This window comes from Melospiza georgiana, chromosome Z, assembly GCF_028018845.1.
Source record: "Melospiza georgiana isolate bMelGeo1 chromosome Z, bMelGeo1.pri, whole genome shotgun sequence".
NCBI lineage: Eukaryota > Metazoa > Chordata > Aves > Passeriformes > Passerellidae > Melospiza > Melospiza georgiana.
In genome coordinates, this window is record NC_080465.1 from 83048190 (window position 1) to 83063363 (window position 15174).

Below are 15174 nucleotides of genomic sequence, written 5' to 3' on the forward strand. Positions count from 1 at the left end.
GAGGAGAAGAGGGTGAAGACTCGGGGCTCTGATGCCGTTGGGGCGCCCCAAGGTCCCCAGGAGAAGGAGCCCCACTGGGGTGCAGGAGCAGGTGTGTTCTCATCTAATATTGAACAAATTATAAATATAAATATGGAAATCATAAATATAAAAGTATTTTTAAATACTTAAATAAAGTGGGTTTTTAAATTTGTCAATAGGCAGGGTTTTGATTATAAAAATTATAAATACAAATAATATAAAGGTAGAAATCTAAGTATAGGAATATATCATAAATAAATAGAGATATATATATATAAATTTTAAAAACATAAGAAAAAACTAGTTGTAGCAGTAGATATGATACATAATATAAATAAATACATTTATAGAATTTTATATATATTATATATAATTATTAATACACTGCATCAAAAGAAACTATAAATATAAATGTGAATATAATTATACTAAGTATAAAAATATTTCAATATCGTTTGAAAGAGGGGGTTTTTTTGTATTTATTTCGTTAGAGATGGGGGTTTTATTTTGCATAAAAGAAGTATTATAGAAATAAAAATCTAAATATAGAAATATACAGTCAATATAGAAAGATACTTGTAGAAACACGAGCGAACGACGCCGCCTTCGGCCGAATGGAACGAGCTCAGCCGAACCAAGGCGAGACCGGCCGAACCTGACGGCCTCGAGCGAACCGAGGCCAGGCTTGCGAGGCTGCCTGAACGGAGCCGAGCTCAGCCGAACCGAGCCCGCTGCTCTCGTGCGCGCTAATTAGCGCGAGTGCGGTCACAGCCCAATGAGCTCCTGTGGCACGCCGCGCTCCCGATCGTGTCCGTGCGATGGCCGGGCCGCCCGCGGGACGCGGCAGCAGGAGAGCCCCGAGCCGGGCGAGTTTAACGTGAGGCGCCGCCGCTTGCCCGCCCTCAGGGAGCCGAGCGGAGTCGTGTCGAGCGCACCGAGCGGCTCCGAGTTGGGCCGAAGCGAGCCGAGCCGCGCCGAAGACGCGAGTACAGCCGACAATAGCCGAGTGTAGCCGATTACAGCCGAATTTAGCCGAGCAGCTGTGAGCCTTGAGGTGAGCGTGCATCGTTGCCGGCTTGGGATTGAGTGAAATGCGCTAAGGAAACCAGCTCTGGGGAGGGAGGCAGGGAAATCCTCTCCTAACGTTTACCAATTCTTCCGTCAAACTCATCACGGCAGCACAGCGTGAGGACTGAAAGTGTAAGAAGATGTGGAGGGAAACAGAATCTGACAGGAGCATCAAACGAACGAATTTTGCTTTTTGCTTGGATGTAAACTCAGAAGTTGTAAGGAATTTGGGAATGAGAAAGGACATTTCAGAAGTAGAAGAAGTTGTTGTTACAGTCCTGGCAAAATCTTTTGTTCTAGCTTATAAAAGAAGTTAAATTAAAAAAAAAAAAAAGTGGGTTTTTTTTTCTTCACTACTATATTCATCGGTGGTATATGGTGTGTTTTATTTCTTGGTATTATTAACTCTGTGTAAATTGTGTTTTGAGTGAAGCTAACTCTCTGGATGGGTTGGTTTCTATTTGAGGTAGGATTAATTTCAATAGGTTTCTTTCATAGACTTCTGATAGGTATTACTGGGATTTTGGTTTTGTTTACTGTATGTATAAACCTAGAGCTTTGGTAGGGCCAGCTGGGCTGCTGGAGTTTTGAGTGTGAATTTATTAGATGGCTTTTGTTAAATACAGAATAATTATATAAGGTAACAGCAAATTACTCAATTACCCAATTTATCCAGCTATGTAACCTTACCACAAAGTTTTATATCTTGCCAGTTTTCTGTTCTTCTGCTCCAAGTAGTTGTTGCAAAAAAGAAAGTACTGCTATTTTTCTGAAGAACTTTCTTCTATAACAAGCCCTTTACTGCCCTTGAATGTGAGTCAGAGCTAAACAGCTGCAGCTGCTCTGAGGGCTTGGTGGGATTCGCCCCCTCCCTTTTCCTGGGTGCCATGGGAACGAGAGGCGGGCACCATCAGGGGTTATTAACCCCAGCCGTGGCTGAGGGGCTTCATTCCCTCTCTGGGATGTGTTGGGGTAAGAGCTCTCCTCCCATGTCAGGGAAGAGGCTCTTTCAGCTCGTCTCAGCTTGTTTTCAGCAGGTGTTTCTGGCCATCTAAAGCACAGAGGCTTGGAAGATTCTGTGAAGAAAACAGCATAGAACACAGGGAATATTTAGGTTTGTGATTTTGAGTTTTGTGTCTAGGGGTGCTAAGATGCCTTTGTAATTTTTGGTTTTGCTCTGTATTTTTTTTTTGTTTTTTTAATTGAGGAGTGAGACTCGTGAAATACCAAGCTGTGTAAGCACAACAAATTTTCAGCAGATTTATGATGTCTTAAGAGGGATCTGCCCAGTGTCAAGGATGATGTTTGAGATGGAGGCTTCAGGTGAGTTGAGGATTGTGACTGGGAGAGGGAGGGTGATCAGGTATCCAGTTAGGAGTTCTTGGGAGGGGGTTTGCAGGCAGCAGGGTGAGAAAGGGTGTTGATTTGTTTATTTGAGGCCCCCCCACACACAAGGCTGTTCAGAAGCCTAGCAGAGGCATTCCCATGTCTTGCAGCACACAAGGTCATCCACTGCACTCACAGCAATGCCATTTAACTTTGCCTTTCTCTTACCCAGGTGCCACCCCTAATGAAGGCCACAGCCTTGGAATCAGGATGAAGCTGGAGCCTGAGGGAGCCAGGCACACTCAGGAAAGGGCAAGTAGCTGCCTTGCAGGGATTTGGCCCGCATAACTCTGGACTCACACTTTGGTTTTGGTTTTCTTTATTGTAGCTGACCACGAGGCTCATAGGCGCTCACGAGGCCCTCGGAGGCAGAGTCATTTCAGGTGCAACGTGGATGCACATCACCGATCATCCAAAAGATAAGTTGGGGGCCACGGCCTGGAGATTAGAGAATAGTGGGTTGGGAGTTCTTGGGGCAGATTTAAAAATGAGCAGAGGGAAAAGCATTCTTCTCCAAGGGGCTCTTAGGACAGCTAAAGGGAGAGGCTCTACTTTTGATGGCAGCTTTCAGGCGGGCAGTGCAGAACAGCTCTGGTGTGCGTTGTGTTGTCCGGTGTGCCGTGTTCCCTAGTGTGTCTTTGGGGTCCCTTTTGCCCTCTTCCCTCGAGGCCCTCACCACCAGCATGATGTGTCGTGTTTCTTGTCCCCCTGTTTGTCACGTTCTGTGTCACGGGTGTCTGCAGGTATTTGTGCTGGAGCTGTTCTGCCCTGCCGCATGGCCTGCTGCAATAGGAGAAGCCTGTGGAGTTGAGCCCAAGTACACCCCACATTACAAATTTCTAGATGCTGTTCCTAGATTGACATAAGGTGTTTCCAGCTTGAGAGATATCCTGGAGGTGTTTGACATATGTTCTAACTTTCTTTCAGGTGCAGATGCATTCCACGTGTGGCAGAGGGTCAGGGTTAGGAGGTGCCGGGCCTTCTTAGGAGCGCGGTGAGTAGCAGGGTGGTGGGGTTGTGGCCGATGCGGTGCCAAGGTCAGGCACTGATGTTTGGTTCTCTTTAATCTAGCTGTCTGAGAGACACCGGCCCGGTGCCAGCAGGACCTTCCCAGCTGACGAGGTGGCCTTTCTATGCACCTGAGACGGACTGGCATCCCCAGATGTCTGAGAGATAAGTAGAGGGCTGTGACCCACAGAGGGGATGAAGGCATGGTGCTGGTTTGGGAATTACTGGGAGGGGTTTTTGAGTCCAGTTTGGAGGTGGGGGGTGTTCATGAAGTGGCCCCTTAGGCCCCATAAAAGCCACGTCTACCTTTTGATCCCAGTGCTGAGGCAGGGCAGTGCAGGGCAGAGCAGTCCCGGTGTGTCTTGTGTCCTTTGTCTGTTGTGCATTATGTGTTGTTTGTGTATCCTGTGTCTTTTACCTTAGGGGGGCCTGTCAGAAACCTTGGCATCCTTGTTAGCATCTGTGATCTCTGCATTCCCTGGCCTGGCAGCCCGGCCACAGGACTTTTCACTGGGGAGCTCAGACAGGCATCAGACTCTCTTCTCTCTTTGGAAGCCTCCAGTCAGGTGTCTTGTCAGGTCTTGTTCTGAGCTGTCCGGACAGCTATGCCCCACCTGGATCCATTATGGTGGATTAGGACTTGTAAGAATGTGAGGGCAGGCAGAGGATTCTGACCATAGGATTCCTAGGCATCGATCTTTGCTGTTCTTGAATAAATCCTTCAGTTAGCATCTTCTTCCTCCAGGGTTCTCTGAGCCTCATCAGCTGACCGTCAGTTTGAACTCAGTCATCTCCTTTTGCATTCTCTCAGTCCTTGCAGCCATTTTCCTTGCCAAGAGATTTCTGTTCCTGTTGTGTCCCCGTTGTCTGTCCTGTCCTGTCCTGCCTATCCTGTGTCACGGGTGTCAGCACACGTATGTGCCGGAGCTGCTCTGCCCTGCCGCATAGCCTGGTGCGATAGGAGAGGGCCCGGGGACTTGGAATGTGTAATGTGGGGTGTAGTTGGACTCTAGGTGGGATTTGTAGATGGGCCCAGGATATCTGGAGCTCTTCAGTTATCCTGCAACAGTTTGACTCTTGTCCTAACTTTTTTATTCAGATTGAGATGGATTAAATCTTTGCCAGAGGGCCCCATCCCAGGTGAGGGGATTGCCTCGAGCAGGTGAGGCCCCATTTGTCTCTGCAGCAGAAGTGTGTATGGTGACTCTGTTCCAGCACTGTTCTTTGTCTTTGCTTTTAGGAAATAAATCTGGATACCAGCAGCCTAGGTGAGCAGCGGAGAGAAGTGGTTGTTATTGCTTGGCTCTCAAGCACAACAATTTTCCAGCAGATTGATCATGTCGCAAGAGAGATCTGCCCAGTGTCAAGGATGATGTTTGAGATTGAGGCTTCAGGTGAGTTGAGGATTGTGACTGGGAGAGAGAGGGTGATCAGGTATCCAGTTAGGAGTTCTTGGGAGGGGGTTTGCAGGCAGCAGGGTGAGAAAGGGTGTTTATTTGAGGCCCCCCCACACACAAGGCTGTTCAGAAGCCTAGCAGAGGCATTCCCATGTCTTGCAGCACACAAGGTCATCCACTGCACTCACAGCAATGCCATTTGACTTTGCCTTTCTCTTACCCAGGTAGCACCCCTAATGAAGGCCACAGCCTTGGAATCAGGATGAAGCTGGAGCCTGAGGGAGCCAGGCACACTCAGGAAAGGGCAAGTAGCTGCCTTGCAGGGATTTGGCCCACATAACTCTGGACTCACACTTTGGTTTTGGTTTTCTTTATTGTAGCTGACCAAGAGGCTCATAGGTGCTCACGAGGCCCTCGGAGGCAGAGTCATTTCAGGTGCAACGTGGATGCACATCACCGATCATCCAAAAGATAAGTTGGGGGCCACGGCCTGGAGATGAGAGAATAGTGGGTTGGGAGTTCTTGGGGCAGATTTAAGAATGAGCAGAGGGAAAGGCAATGTTGTCCAAGGGCCTCTTAGGACAGCTAAAGGGAGAGGCTCTACTTTTGATGGCAGATTTCAGGCGGGCAGTGCAGAAGAGCTCTGGTCTGTGTCGTGTTGTCCGGTGTGCCATGTTCCCTAGTGTGTCTTAGGGGTCCCTTTTGCCCTCTTCCCTCGAGGCCCTCACCACCAGCATGATGTATCATGTTTCATGTCCCCCTGTTTGTCACGTTCTGTGTCATGGGTGTGTGCTCACATTTGTGCCAGAGCTGTTCTGCCCTGCCGCATGGCCTGCTGCAGTAGGACAAGCCTGGGGAGTTGGAATTTGTAATGTGGTCTGTACTTGGGCTCTAGATGCTGTTCCTAGATTGACATGAGGTGTTTGCAGCTTGTGAGTTACCCTGGTGGTGGTTGACATATGTTCTAACTTTCTTTCAGGTGCAGATGCGTTCCGTGTGTGGCAGAGGGTCAGGGTTAGGAGGTGCCGGGCCTTCTTAGGAGCGCGGTGAGTAGCAGAGTGCTGGGGTTGTGGCCGATGCGGTGCCAAGGTCAGGCACTGATGTTTGGTTCTCTTTAATCTAGCTGTCTGAGAGACACCAGCCCGGTGCCAGCAGGACCTTCCCAGCTGACGAGGTGGCCTTTCTTTGCACCTGAGACGCACTGGCATCCCCAGATTTCTGAGAGATAAGTAGAGGGCGATGACCCACAGTGGGGGTGAAGGCATGGTGCTGGTTTGGGAATTACTGGGAGGGGTTTTTGAGTCCAGTTTGGAGGTGGGGGGTGTTCATGAAGTGGCCCCTTAGGCCCCATAAAAGCCACGTCTACCTTTTGATCCCAGTGCTGAGGTGTGCAGGGCAGAGCAGTCCCGGTGTGTCTCGTGTCATTTGTCTGTTGTGCATTATGTGTTGTTTGTGTATCCTGTGTCTTTTACCTTAGGGGGGCCTGTCAGAAACCTTGGCATCATTGTTAGCATCTGTGATCTCTGCATTCCCTTGCCTGGCAGCCCGGCCACAGAACTTTTCACTGGGGAGCTCAGACAGGCATCAGACTCTCTTCTCTCTTTGGAAGCATCCAGTCAGGTGTCTTGTCAGGTCTTGTTCTGAGCTGTCCGGACAGCTATGCCCCACCTGGATCCATTATGGTGGATTAGGACTTGTAAGAATGTGAGGGCAGGCAGAGGATTCTGACCATAGGATTCCTGGGCATCGATCTTTGCTGTTCTTGGAATAAATCCTTCAGTTAGCATCTTCTTCCTCCAGGGTTCTCTGAGCCTCATCAGCTGACCGTCAATTTGAACTCAGTCATCTCCCTTTGCATTCTCTCAGTCCTTGCAGCCATTTTCCTTGCCAAGAGATTTCTGTTCCTGTTGTGTCCCCGTTGTCTGTCCTGTCCTGTCTGTCCTGTGTCACGGGTGTCAGCACACGTATGTGCCGGAGCTGCTCTGCCCTGCCGCACAGCCTGGTGCGATGGGAGAGGGCCCGGGGACTTGGAATGTGTGATGTGGGGTGTAGTTGGACGCTAGGTGGAATTTGTAGATGGACACAGGATATCTGGAGCTTTTCAGTTATCATGGAACAGTTTGACTCTTGTCCTAACTTTTTTATTCAGATTGAGATGGATTAAATCTGTGCCAGAGGGCCCCATCCCAGGTGAGGGGATTGCCCCGAGCAGGTGAGGCCCCATTTGTCTCTGCAGCAGAAGTGTGTATGGTGACTCTGTTCCAGCACTGTTCTTTGTCTTTGTTTTTAGGAAATAAATCTGGATACCAGCAGCCTAGGTGAGCAGCGGAGAGAAGTGGTTGTTATTGCTTGGCTCTCAAGCACAACAATTTTCCAGCAGATTGATCATGTCGCAAGAGAGATCTGCCCAGTGTCAAGGATGATGTTTGAGATTGAGGCTTCAGGTGAGTTGAGGATTGTGACTGGGAGAGAGAGGGTGATCAGGTATCCAGTTAGGAGTTCTTGGGAGGGGGTTTGCAGGCAGCAGGGTGAGAAAGGGTGTTTATTTGAGGCCCCCCCACACACAAGGCTGTTCAGAAGCCTAGCAGAGGCATTCCCATGTCTTGCAGCACACAAGGTCATCCACTGCACTCACAGCAATGCCATTTAACTTTGCCTTTCTCTTACCCAGGTAGCACCCCTAATGAAGGCCACAGCCTTGGAATCAGGATGAAGCTGGAGCCTGAGGGAGCCAGGCACACTCAGGAAAGGGCAAGTAGCTGCCTTGCAGGGATTTGGCCCACATAACTCTGGACTCACACTTTGGTTTTGGTTTTCTTTATTGTAGCTGACCACGAGGCTCATAGGCGCTCACGAGGCCCTCCGAGGCAGAGTCATTTCAGGTGCAACGTGGATGCACATCACCGATCATCCAAAAGATAAGTTGGGGGCCACGGCCTGGAGATGAGAGAATAGTGGGTTGGTAGTTCTTGGGGCAGATTTAAGAATGAGCAGAGGGAAAGGCAATGTTGTCCAAGGGCCTCTTAGGACAGCTAAAGGGAGAGGCTCTACTTTTGATGGCAGCTTTCAGGCGGGCAGTGCAGAACAGCTCTGGTCTGTGTCGTGTTGTCCGGTGTGCCGTGTTCCCTAGTGTGTCTTTGGGGTCCCTTTTGCCCTCTTCCCTCGAGGCCCTCACCACCAGCATGATGTGTCGTGTTTCATGTCCCCCTGTTTGTCACGTTCTGTGTCACGGGTGTGTGCTCACATTTGTGCCAGAGCTGTTCTGCCCTGCCGCATGGCCTGCTGCAGTAGGACAAGCCTGGGGAGTTGGAATTTGTAATGTGGTCTGTACTTGGGCTCTAGATGCTGTTCCTAGATTGACATAAGGTGTTTGCAGCTTGTGAGTTACCCTGGTGGTGGTTGACATATGTTCTAACTTTCTTTCAGGTGTGGATGCATTCCGCGTGTGGCAGAGGGTCAGGGTTAGGAGGTGCCGGGCCTTCTTAGGAGCGCGGTGAGTAGCAGAGTGCTGGGGTTGTGGCCGATGCGGTGCCAAGGTCAGGCACTGATGTTTGGTTCTCTTTAATCTAGCTGTCTGAGGGACACCAGCCCGGTGCCAGCAGGACCTTCCCAGCTGACGAGGTGGCCTTTCTTTGCACCTGACAGGAACCAGCATCCCCAGATGTCTGAGAGATAAGTAGAGGGCTGTGACCCACAGAGGGGATGAAGGCATGGTGCTGTTTCGGGAATTACTGGGAGGGGTTTTTGATTCAGCTTTGGCGGTGGTGTGTGTTCATGAGGTGGCCCCTTAGGCCCCATAAAAGCCACGTCTCACTTTTGATCACAGTGCTGAGGCAGGGCAGTGCAGGGCAGAGCAGTCCCGGTGTGTCTCGTGTCACTTGTCTGTTGTGCATTATGTGTTGTTTGTGTATGCCATGTCTTTTACCTTAGGGGGGGCCTGTCAGAAACCTTGGCATCCTTGTTAGCATCTGTGATCTCTGCATTCCTTGGCCTGGCGCCCAGGCCATAGATGCGATTCTGACACCTGTCTGAGCTCCCCGGTCAAAAGTTCTCTCTTTGGAAGCATCCAGTCAGGTGTCTTGTCAGGTCTTGTTCTGAGCTGTCCGGACAGCTATGCCCCACCTGGATCCATTATGGTGGATTAGAACTTGTAATAATATGAGGTTAGGTACAGCATTCTGACAGTAGTATTCCTAGGCATCGATCTTTGCTGTTCTTGGAATAAATCCTTCAGTTAGCATCTTCTTCCTCCAGGGTTCTCTGAGCCTCATCAGCTCACCATCGGTCTCAGCTCGGTCATCTCCCTTTGCATTCTCTCAGTCCTTGCAGCCATTTTCCTTACCAAGAGATTTCTGTTCCTGTTGTGTCCCCGTTGTCTGTCCTGCCTGTCCTGTGTCACGGGTGTCAGCACACGTATGTGCTGGAGCTGCTCTGCCCTGCTGCATAGCCTGGTGCGATAGGAGAGGGCCCGGGGACTTGGAATGTGTAATGTGGGGTGTAGTTGGACTCCAGATGGGATCTGTAGATGCCACAGTTGATCTGGAGCTCCTCAGTTATCCTGCAACAGTGTGACTCTTGTCCTAACTTTTTTCCAGATTCAGATGGGTTTAATCTGTGCCAGAGGGCCCCATCCCAGGTGAGAGGATTGCCCCAAGCAGGTGAGGCCCCATTTGTCTCTGAAGCGGTAGTGTATGTGGTGACTGTGTTACAGCACTGTTCTTTGTCTTTCTTTTTAGGAAGTCAATCTGGATACCAGCAGCCAAGGTGAGCAGTGGAGAGAAGTGGTTGTTATTGCTCAGCTCTCAAGCACAACAATTTTTCAGCAGGTTCATTGTGTCACAAGAGGGATCTGCCCAGTGTCAAGGATGATGTTTGAGATTGAGGCTTCAGGTGAGTTGGGGATTGTGACTGGGAGAGGGAGGGTGATCAGGTATCCAGTTAGGAGTTCTTGGGAGGGGGTTTGCAGGCAGCAGGGTGAGAAAGGGTGTTTATTTGAAGAGCCTCCCCAAGGTTTCAGAACCCTAGCAGAGGCATTCCCCTCTCTTACACCATGCAGTCATCCACTGCACTCACAGCAATGCCATTTAACTTTGCCTTTCTCTTACCCAGGTAGCACCCCTAATGCAGGCCACAGCCTTGGAATCAGGATGAAGCTGGAGCCTGAGGGAGCCAGGCACGCTCAGGAAAGGGCAAGTAGCTGCCTTGCAGGGATTTGGCCCACATAACTCTGGACTCACACTTTGGATTTGGTTTTCTTTATTGCAGCTGACCGAGAGGCTCAATGGCCATCACAGAGCCTTCCGAGGCAGAGTCATTTCAGGTGCAACGTGGATGCACATCACCGATCATCCAAAAGATAAGTTGGGGGCCACGGCCTGGAGATGAGAGAATAGTGGGTTGGGAGTTCTTGGGGCAGATTTAAGAATGAGCAGAGGGAAAGGCAATGTTGTCCAAGGGCCTCTTAGGACAGCTAAAGGGAGAGGCTCTACTTTTGATGGCAGCTTTCAGGCGGGCAGTGCAGAACAGCTCTGGTCTGTGTCGTGTTGTCCGGTGTGCCGTGTTCCCTAGTGTGTCTTTGGGGTCCCTTTTGCCTTCTCCCCTCGAGGTCCTCACCACCAGCATGATGTGTTGTGTTTCATGTCCCCCCGTTTGTCACGTTCTGTGTCACGGGTGTGTGCTCACATTTGTGCCAGAGGTGTTCTGCCCTGCTGCATGGCGTGCTTCAGTAGGACAAACCCTGGGGAGTTGGAATTGGTAATGTGGTCTGTACTTGGGCTCTAGATGCTGTTCCTAGATTGACATAAGGTGTTTGCAGCTTGTGAGTTACCCTGGTGGTGTTTGATATATGTTCTAACTTTCTTTCAGGTGCAGATGCGTTCCGTGTGTGGCAGAGGGTCAGGGTTAGGAGGTGCCGGGCCTTCTTAGGAGCGCGGTGAGTAGCAGAGTGGTGGGGTTGTGGCCGATGCGGTGCCAAGGTCAGGCACTGATGTTTGGTTCTCTTTAATCTAGCTGTCTGAGAGACACCGGCCCGGTGCCAGCAGGACCTTCCCAGCTGACGAGGTGGCCTTTCTATGCACCTGAGACGGACCGGCATCCCCAGATGTCTGAGAGATAAGTAGAGGGCTGTGACCCACAGAGGGGATGAATGTGGGGTGGTGGGTCAGGACTCCCCGAGTTTGGGGTCTGAGTTGGCTCTGGAAATGAGGGTAGCCAAGATGTGGCCCCTTAGGCCCCATAAAAGCAAAGTCTCCCTTTTGATCACAGTGCTGAGGTGCGCAGCAGGGCAGAGCAGTCCCAGTATGTCTCGTGTCACTTGTCTTTTGTGTATTGTGTGTTGTCTGGATATATCATGTCTCTTATCTTAGCCCTGTGAGGGGCCTCTCAGAAACCTTTCCTAGCATCCGTGATCTCAGCGTTCCTTGCCCTGGCACCCATGCCATAGAGCTTTTGACTGGGGAGCTCACACAGGCATCAGAAATGCATCTCTTTTTAGAAGCATCCTGTCAGATGTCTTGTCAGGTCTGGTTCTGAGCTGTATGGACAGCCATGCTGCGCAATGATCCATTATAGCAGATTAGGACTTGTAAGGATGTGAGGTTAGGGAGAGGATTCTGACTGTAGGATTCTTGGGCATCCATCTTTGCAGTTTTTGGAGTAAATCATTCAGTTAGCATCTTCTTCCTCCAGGGTTCTCTGAGCCTCATCAGCTCACCATTAGCTTCAACTCTTCTTTTGCGTTCTCTCAGTCCTTGCAGCCATTTTCCTTGCTAAGAGATTTCTGTTCCTGTTTTGTCCCCATTGTTTATCATGTCTTGTCTGTCCTGTGTCACGGGTGTCTGCTCACATTTTTGCTGGAGCTGCTGCTCTGCCCTGCCGCATAGCCTGGTGCAATAAGAGACGTCCTGGGGACTTGGAATTCGTAATGGGGGGTGTAGTTGGACTCTGGATGGGATGTGTAGATGGACACAGGATATCTGGAGCCCATAAGTTATCCTGTGGCCCTTTGACTTTCATCCTAACTTTCTTTTAGTGGCAGAAGGATAAATCCAGGGCAGAACCACCCATTCCGGGTGAGGGGATTCCCCCATGAAGGTCAGTCACTGTTTGTCTCTGCAGAGGAAGCCTAAATGGTGACTGCTACAGCTCTGCTCTTTGTCTTTAGTTTTAGGAAGTCAAGGCAGAGAGCAGCTGTCAAGGCTGAGTGGGCAAGGTGAGCATTGAGTAGCTTACCGAAGCAGTTGTTATTGCTGAGGTCTCAGTTTCTGGTGCAGCTCTAAGTATGTATTATTCCTCTTTTTATTTTAGATGGACTGCTTGCCATCTACCCTAGCTCAGCATGCCCATGCCAGGTGGGTTCAAGCTTAAGGTATCAGTGTGGCATACTTGTCAGGGTTGGGAGGTTGTGTTTTCACAGTATCTCAGCATGCTTTTCAGCTTTGTTTCTTTGCAGGTGCTGTCGCTGCCCTAGTCATGCCGGGGAAGAGAGGAGGGCAGGTGACTCGGGGTTTAGGCAGGCTGATTCCTAGGTGAGTGTTATGCAGCAACATGCTAAGTGTGTACATTTTCTTTTTGCAGGTATCTTCCGGGCGGCCTCTGGAGTCAAATCAAGACTTGAGGTGAGCAGGGGCAGGGGTGCGGAGGAGTCCTGGGGATTACTGTTTTTGAGGGCAATAGTCACCTTCTCTGTTTTGCCTTAGGTACCCTGGGGAGGCTTGTAGCCACAGCTTGGAAGCGGCAGCACCGAAGCACACACATTGAGAACATCTCAACGTGCACGTCCGACCGAGGATGGATTTTGTCCACTTGTCTTCCAAAAGCTAAGTGTTGGGGCCAGTGGTTGGGAGAAGGGGAAAAGCCTTTACTATCACAGGAGGCAATCTGATGTCAGCTTAGCAGAGAGGTCTGTAGTGGGACAGGCTCTCTGGAAGTAAAGGGAGAGGGTTTCTCCTCAGCCTCACCAGAGCCTTTGCCGGGCAGGGCAGTTCCTACCCATCTCCACATTCTTGTGAACTTTGCGTCATCTGCCTTCCTCGACTTGATGTCGTCATGGCTCTTTCCCCCGAGGAGCTCGCCTTCAGGTCCAGAGCTGTAGCCGCAGTCACCTGGCAGTCCGCTTCCTTCTCTAGGCTTGCTGAGCCTCTCGAGCATCCTCCTAACTGCTTTGGCCCTAACTTCCTTTAATGAGTTACATTTCATCATCACGTGCTGCTGTCATAGGGCTTCCTTTCCCTTGGCCTCATCGGCCTCTGGCTCGTCTTGTGCTAGGACTCTCGGGTCCCTAAAGGGAAAGTGCCAAGCAGTTGCAACTTGTCTCTGTGTTATGTCGTATGTGTCTGTTATGGTGTCTGTGTTATGTAGTGTGTGTCCATTGTCTTCCACGTCATAGGCCTTTGTTACATCTCGATGCTTTATTGGCTCTCTTCTGTGCCATATAGGCCGTGTTCTACTCGCATTCCTTTCCGGATATCCCTTATTCCAGCATCTTTACATTTTTACTATTTGAGACAGGAATGTCTCACAGGGACAAGATGTTCTCATCCATCTTCCTTCTTACTATCAGCTTTGGTAGTGCCTTTTTTTCCATTTTCTTGGACTTCTAGAGGGAGCATCTTACACCCTCCTCACGTGACTGCAGTAGTTCTATAGGTTGCATCTTCTCAAAGGGTATAAGTAATCTTCCAGAGAGTTATGTTAAGTTGTGGTTTATATTGTATGTACCTATGCTGGCTTATACTGTATGTACTTATAAGGCGATGCACTTACATACAGTATATTGTCTGTACTTACTCGGTATGTAAGCATGTCGCCTTCTATTGTCTGTACTTACACTCTATGTACACTTGCACTGTATGCGTCAGCTTATATTGTGCGTACTTACACTGTACCACTTAGGATTGGAGCTGCCCTGCCCTGGACTGTAGTCACAGTTAGGTAGAACAGTTATATCAACTTTACTGTTCATCTGTCTTTTGTGGGATTTTGAGTAGAAAATATATCCATCCACAGTGGGGACAAGTCCTAGCTGTCAGCCACTTGTTGACCCTTCCTGTCGTCTCACAGGTCCCTGAGGCTGCTGATTTCCCCAGGATCTGCCATTTACCTCAAGGAGCGGCAGCCAGAAGATGTGTCAAAGCACCTTCTTCAGCATCTCCGGTAAGGGCCACAGTGAGCGTGTAAGTGGAAGGAGTGGGTGAGTGTGTGTTAGAACACGTGGCTGTGTCTGTCTGCTTGTCTCTGCGTGTGTGAGCGCATGATGACTGGATTTAACGTTGTGTATATGACTTTTGCTTTTCAGGTTTTGCAACTCACTGTTAAATTGAGAATAAAAAATCCCCAGCTGCCTTCATCCCGGCTGTGGGTTTTTTTTTTTTTTGGTCCCGGCCGAGTAAAAACCCAGAAAAATACCCCAAGATAGGCTAGAAAAGACCCAAAAAACCCAAGATGGGCAAGAGCAAACCCAGGAAACAAAGCTAAAAAGCCCCAAGATGGGCAAGAAAACCCAGGAAAAAAAAACAAACCAAGATGGACCAGAAAAAACCCAGAAAAATAAAACAGGGGAAAAAAAACGGAAAAAACCCCAATACGGGCATGAAAAACCCAGATAAAACCAAGAAAAAAACCTCAAGACATGCAGGAAAGAAACCTCCAAAGCAAAAAAATCAAGATGGGCAAGGATGAGATCGACAAAAAACACATTTAAAAACTCAAGAGGGGCGAGAATAAACCCGGAAAAAACCCCCCAGGACTGGCAAGAAAAAACTCCAAGATGGGCAAGAAAAACCTGTCGCAAATTGTGTCGTAAAGCGCGACTGTTGTAAAGACGGCCGTAAAGCGCGACTGTCGTAAAAGGTGCCATAAAGCGCGACTGTCGTAAAAGGTGCCGTAAAGCGCGACTGTCGTAAAGACTGCCGTAAAGCGCGAGTGTCGTAAAAGGTGCCGTAAAGCGCGACTGTCGTAAAGACGGCCGTAAAGCGCGACTGTCGTAAAAGGTGCCGTAAAGCGCGACTGTCGTAAAGACGGCCGTAAAGCGCGACTGTCGTAAAAGGTGCCGGAAAGCGCGACTGTCGTAAAAGGTGTCGTAAAGCGCGACTGTCGTAAAGACGGCCGTAAAGCGCGACTGTCGTAAAAGGTGCCGGAAAGCGCGACTGTCGTAAAAGGTGCCGGAAAGCGCGACTGTCGTAAAGACGGCCGTAAAGCGCGACTGTCGTAAAAGGTGCCGGAAAGCGCGACTGTCGTAAAAGGTGCCGTAAAGCGCGACTGTCGTAAAGACGGCCGTAAAGCGCGACTGTCGTAA